Source organism: Gossypium hirsutum, chromosome D04 (assembly GCF_007990345.1).
Source record: "Gossypium hirsutum isolate 1008001.06 chromosome D04, Gossypium_hirsutum_v2.1, whole genome shotgun sequence".
NCBI lineage: Eukaryota > Viridiplantae > Streptophyta > Magnoliopsida > Malvales > Malvaceae > Gossypium > Gossypium hirsutum.
Window position 1 is genome coordinate 22,453,947 of NC_053440.1, and position 7,010 is coordinate 22,460,956.

The window sequence follows — 7,010 nt, forward strand, 5'->3', positions numbered from 1 at the left end:
ACTGAGAAAGACCAAATTTGCCTAGTCCCATCTAGTCTTGACTTCTTTGGGTCATTCTCTTCAAATAGCTTCATTCTATTCTGCTGTGTCTCGTTGCTTCAATCCACTTCATTGCGCTCTAGAGAAACATGACTTCAATCTATTCTGCTACAACTCCATGGGGATGAAATTTTTTTGTTTCTTTCATCTGCTCCACTGCCGCTTAGGGATATAAGACTGAATGTGATCTGCTCCACTACTGCTTAGGGAAGATAATATCTGTAATCTTTAATCTATTCCTCTGCTGCCAGGGAGATAGAATTACCGGCTTCAATATACTCCACTGTAATCAGGGAGGTAAAATCCGCCGTCTTCAACCTGCTTTGCTGCCAAATACAGGAAGGCAAGATCTGCAATCTTCAATCTATTCCACTGCCAAATACAGGGAGATAGAGTTATCGGCTTCAATGTACTCCACTGTGGTCAGGGAGGTAAAATCTGCCATCTTTGATCTGCTTCGCTGCCAAATACAGGAAGGCAAGATCTGCAATCTTCAATCTATTCCACTGCCAAATATAGGGAGATAGAGTTATCGGCTTCAATGTACTCCACTGTGGTCAGGGAGGTAAAATCTGCCATCTTTGATCTGCTTCGCTGCCAAATACAGGAAGGCAAGATCTGCAATCTTCAATCTATTCCACTGTCAAATATAGGGAGATAGAGTTATCGGCTTCAATGTACTCCACTGTGGTCAGGGAGGTAAAATCTTCCATCTTTGATCTGCTTCGCTGCCAAATACAGGAAGGCAAGATCTGCAATCTTCAATCTATTCCACTGCCAAATACAGGGACAAGAGTTATCGGCTTCAATGTACTCCACTGTGGTCAGGGAGGTAAAATCTGCTATCTTTGATCTGCTTCGCTGCCAAATACAGGAAGGCAAGATCTGCAATCTTCAATCTATTCCACTACCAAATACAGGGACAAGAGTTATCGGCTTCAATGTACTCCACTGTAGTCAGGGAGGTAAAATCTGCCATCTTCGATCTGCTTCGCTGCCAAATACAGGAAGGCAAGATCTGCAATCTTCGATCTACTTCACGCCAATACATGAAGATAAGATCTGCTTTCTTTGATCTACTTCGCCACCAGTATGGGAAGACAAGATCTGCATCTTGGATCCACTTCCTATCAATATAGGAAGATAGGATCTGCTACCTTCGATTTACTTCACGCCAATACATGCAGACAAGATCTGCTTTCTGCTATCTACTTCGCCACCAATATGGGAAGACAAGATCTGCATCTTCGATCCACTTCCTACCAATATAGGAAGATAGGATCTGCTACCTTCGATCTACTTCACGCCAATACATGAAGACAAGATTTGCTTTCTGCGATCTACTTCGCCACCAATATGGGAAGACAAGATCTGCATCTTCGATCCACTTCCTACCAATATAGGAAGATAGGATCTGCTACCTTCGATCTACTTCACGCCAATACATGAAGACAAGATCTGCTTTCTGCGATCTACTTCGCCACCAATATGGGAAGACAAGATCTGCATCTTTGATCCACTTCCTACCAATATAGGAAGATAGGATCTGTTCCTTTGACCTATAAAATCAATTTTATGGACCTATTTACGTCTAGTGTTTAGGATGACATGATCAGAGTGGATCAAATGCTCCTAACTAGATGTGTATGAATGATATTTGTAGAATGTCATGAGAATGATCCATTTTTAATGCTTAGGTTGTCATTCCTCATTGTTCATCAAGGTTCCATCACTGATGCCTTCTTGTTCAGCCAGTACCTTTGACAGAAAACCTAAAGAAATAGACGCTATTTAGACTATCATTTCTCAAATGTTTCCAACCCTTAGGTTTGGTTAGTTCTAAACAATAGTCCTGTTTCAGGTCCTCGTATTATTTAGAAACTTTCAGAGTAATATGCAGAACTCCTTCTGCATGTGTATTGTCAGTCCATTAATCGTTATTTCAATGAAAAATGCTTGAGAAAGATTATCAAAATGGACAAAATGAAATTTTGTTGAGAGCAAATCTCTAAACAAACAAATCAAGATAGCAAATTTTGCTGAGATATGAGATGAATAAGATGAAAAAGATTATCACAATGAATAAGATGGAACTTTATTGAGAGCAGAGCTCTAAATGAACAAATAGCAAATTTTGCTAAGATGTAAATAAGATAAAAAAAAGGTGCCCCAGATATCGCAGCATGAGCTTCTCTGCACAAACTCTGTGTTTAGAAGTCCTAAAAGACTTTGTTGACGCCCCAAGATGTAGCATCTCTCCTTCTTGTTAATTCGAAGAAGACAAAACTACTCTATGCCTCATCTTTGATCGAAAATTTGAATTGCCCATTCCTGAGTTTTCAATCCAAAACCCCTTTGGTCTCAAGGTGCCCTTTGCGGGTTTTCGCCTTGGCCTCTCCTTTTTTTTTTTTAGGCAAAGTACCTCTTCACTGAATCCGAATTCACAGGATTGGGCAAGCTTTTGCCATCCATCCCAGTTAAAATTAATGCCCCTCCTGAAAAGGCCTTTTTTACTACATAAGGTCCCTCCCAGTTTGGCATCCACTTTCCTCTGAAGTCTTTTTGTATGGGAAGGATCTTCTTCAGTATCAAGTCCCCTTCATGGAAGTTTCTAGGACGAACTTTCTTATTGTAAGCTCGCATCATTCGTTTCTGGTACATTTGACCATGACGGATAGCTCTTAACCTCCTTTCTTCAATCAAGTTCAGCTGATCATATCGGGCTTGGACCCATTCTGCTTCGTCTAACTTTAGTTCTGAAAAAACTCGGAGAGAGGGAATTTCAACCTCAATTGGTAGCACTGCCTCCATTCCATAAACCAAAGAGAATGGTGTTGCCCCGGTAGAAGTCCTGACGGACGTTCGATAAGCATAGAGGGCGAATGGCAACTTCTCGTGCCAATCTCTATAGGTCTCAGTCATTTTCCCCACAATCTTCTTGATATTTTTATTGGCTGCCTCCACCGCACCATTCATCTTCGGACGATATGGCGATGAGTTGTGGTGCTTGATCTTGAATTGATTACAAACCTCTGCTATCGTGCTATTATTAAAATTTAATGCGTTGTCTGATATGATCCTTTCAGGCATTCCATACCGACATATGATTTCCTTTTTAAAAACTTGCTGACTGCTGTCTTTGTGACGTTGGCGTAAGAAGTAGCCTCTACCCATTTAGTAAAGTAGTCAATCACTACAAAAATGAAACGATGTCCGTTTGAAGCCTTTGGCGATATCGGCCCAATGACGTCCATGCCCCACATGGAGAAAGGCCATGGAGAAGTCATGACGTGAAGAGGTGATGGAGGCACATGAATTTTGTCTCCGTAAATCTGGCATTTATGGCACTTCTTAGCATATTTGATGCAGTCTCCTTCCATGGTAGACCAATAATATCCAAATCTCATGATCTGTCTGGCCATTGTGAAACCGTTAGCGTGTGTTCCACAAATACCATCATGGGCTTCTTCCAATATCTGCTTGGCTTCCACAGCATCCACACATCTTAACAGCACCTGATCTTTTCCTCTTTTGTACAGGATCTCTCCATCTAAGACATAACCACTGGCCATCCTCCTCAACATTCTCTTGTCATTCTCAGTTGCTTGGTTTGGGTATTCACAATTTTTCACATATCGCAATATGTCCTGATACCAAGGGTTGTCGTCCTTTTCTTCTTCTTCGTCAATGTTACAACAGTGGGCTGGAGCATCATAAATGCTCATTGGGATAGGCTTCACATCCTCTGGTCTATTTACTTTGATCATGGAAGCCAATGTAGCTAAAGCGTCGGCCATCTGATTCTCGTCTCGTGGGAGATAACAAAAAGTGATGTCATCAAACTCCTCAATCAATTCTAGGACTATCCTTCGGTAACTAATCAACTTAGGGTCTCTTGTTTCCCATTCGCCTTTGAGCTGATAAATTACCAATGCCGAATCCCCATATACCTCAAGTACCTTGATTTTGAAATCCATAGCCGCGCGGATTCCCATGATACATGCTTCATATTCCGCCATGTTATTTGTGCAATCAAAATCTAGTTTACTGGTGAAAGGATAATGATCACCGTTTGGAGATACCAAGACTGCCCCAATCCCGTTGCCCATGGCATTTGAGGCTCCGTCAAAATTTAATTTCCAAGTATTGCCTTCTTGTGTGCTCGCTTCAGTAGTTGCCACATACATCAGATCCTCATTTGGGAAATCAAAGTTCAAAGGCTCATAATCGTCCAGGGCTCTACTTGCTAGAAAATCTGCTATCGCGCTCCCTTTTACAGCCTTTTGATTCACATAGGTTATGTCAAATTCAGATAGTAGAATTTGCCATCGGGCCATCTTTCCGTTTAGAGCAGTTGACTCCATCATGTATTTCAGAGGATCTAACTTTGAGATTAACCAAGTCGTATGGTACAACATGTATTGTCTCAATCTCCGAGTAGTCCAAACCAATGCGCAACATAATTTTTCAATTGGCGAATATCTCGTTTCGCATTCAGTGAACTTCTTACTGAGATAATAGATCGCTCTTTCTTTTCGTCCTGACTCATCATGTTGGCCGAGCACGCACCCCATGGAATTCTCAAATACTGCCAAGTATAGTATCAGTGGTTTGTCAGGGCAAGGTGGCATCAGTACTGGGGCGTTGGACAAGTAATGTTTAACTCTTTCGAAAGTTTTTTGGCACTCCTCATCCCATACACCTGGATTGTGTTTCCTAAGAAGACGGAATATGGGGTCACATTTCTCAGTTAATTGTGAAATGAATCGAGCGATGTAATTTAGTCTTCCTAGGAAACCCCGAACTTCTTTTTGAGTACTTGGCGGAGGTAATTCTTGTATGGCCTTAACTTTATCTAGGTCAATTTCAATTCCCTTTTCGCTGACTAAGAATCCTAGCAATTTTCCTGATCTAGCCCCGAAAGTACACTTGGCTGGGTTAAGTTTTAGCTGGAACTTCCTTAACCTCAGAAACAGTTTTCTCAGAACTTGCACGTGTTCCCTTTCTGTTCTGGATTTTGCGATCATGTCATCAACATAAACTTCTATCTCTTTATGCATCATATCATGGAATAATGCTACCATGGCTCTCTGATACGTTGCTCCCGCATTTTTCAATCCAAAAGGCATCACTTTATAACAAAACATCCCCCACATCGTTATGAATGTGGTCTTCTCCCTGTCTTCAGAAAGCATCTTAATTTGGTTGTACCCGGAGAAACCATCCATGAAAGAGAACAGTGAGTATCCGGCCGTGTTGTCTACCAAGGTATCGATATGAGGCAGTGGGAAATTATCTTTTGGGCTGGCTTTGTTCAAGTCTCTGTAGTCCACACACATTCGCACCTTCCCATCTTTCTTAGGAACAGGGACTATATTGGCTACCCATTCTGAGTACTTGACCACCTGTAAGAAACCAGCATCAAATTGCTTCCTAACTTCTTCCTTTATTTTTAGCAAGACATCAGGCCTCATCCTTTGGAGCTTTTGTTGGACTGGTTTGCATTCTTCCTTTATAGGCAATCGGTGCACCACGATATCAGTACTTAAACCTGGCATATCTTGGTAGGACCATGCGAAGACATCTTTAAACTCTTGAAGCAACTCAACAAGGTCTCGCCTTGTTTCCTTGGCAATGCAAGCGCCAACTTTTACCTCTCTGCCCTCTTCTAAGATCACAACTTCTACTGATTCCTTATAGGGTAGAATTTGTTTTTCTTCTTCTTCCATCATTCTTAACAAATTCGGAGATAAAACGCTGTCTTGGTCACCCTCAAAATCTTGAGATCATCTATACTCATGTCTTGCTCAAATAGAGACTCTGAATTAGTAACAGCGTCGCTCATCTCGTTGATATCTGAAGACCTGTTATTGGAACAAATGGAGGCCCAAATAAAAGAATTTAAGAATACTTGTATGCATAGTATGATTATAAAGGGGATGAAAAGAATGAAAGAATATTTGCTCAAGATGAAACTGAATGATAAGTTTTCACTGAAATTAGCTTTTGGACATGTGCCTTTTACAAAAGATTCTTATCACCCCCAGGCTTAGGGCAACAAGTGTTCTGAATATTACTCTGAATTAGTTCTAAATGTTACAGGGATCTCTTCTGCAGTCCAGTTATTCAGAACACTTCCAGGTTCGTAAGGACGAATGCCCGATAAATTCCTTTCCACCCTTTCTTCCGTGGATATGGCATTGATGTCCAACATCTCAATCCTTCCTTCTGTAACCTCATCATTCTCTTCAGGGTGGACAATTCCCCTGAAACAAAAGTCTTAGATATAAGAGGAAAGGTTATCGGTCCCCACTTGGCTTCTATCCCGCCCAAATGTGCTCTTCTCCTTTCTTGCTTTTTCTCCATCTCCTTCCTCCTTTCCCTCGCATTAGGCTTATATCCCAAACCATAACGGTCCTGTTTGTTAACTAGGATCGGTACTCCGACCCTTCCCTGGAGGTATTTTCCCAATCCTCTTGCAGGCAATGCTCCCTTCCCCATCGTTAGCTGTAAGCTCATTGACGTAGCTTTGGATATCTTAGGCTCTGGGATTTTGCTCATCTCGATGACAAATGTGGCATTTACGAATTCCAATGATCGAAATGAACATTCTATCGCTTCACTATCAGCCTCTATGTATGGCATATCATCGGTGACTGATGCAATGATGTCTTCTTCTGCACATATAGTCATCAATCGACCCTCTATCACCAATTTTAACTTTTGGTGAAGTGACAATGGTACAGCTCCTGCAGAATGGATCCAAGGCCTCCCCAATAGGCAATTGTAAGATGGTTTAATATCCATTACCAAAAAGTCCACCTCGTATGTATTTGGACCAATCAATAGAGGTATCTCGATTCTCCCCATCACTTTTCTCTCAGTGCCATCAAATGCTCTCACTATATTTTGGCATGATTTCATGTGAGAACTATCCACAGGTAGCCTGTTTAATGTGGACAGGGGTAAAA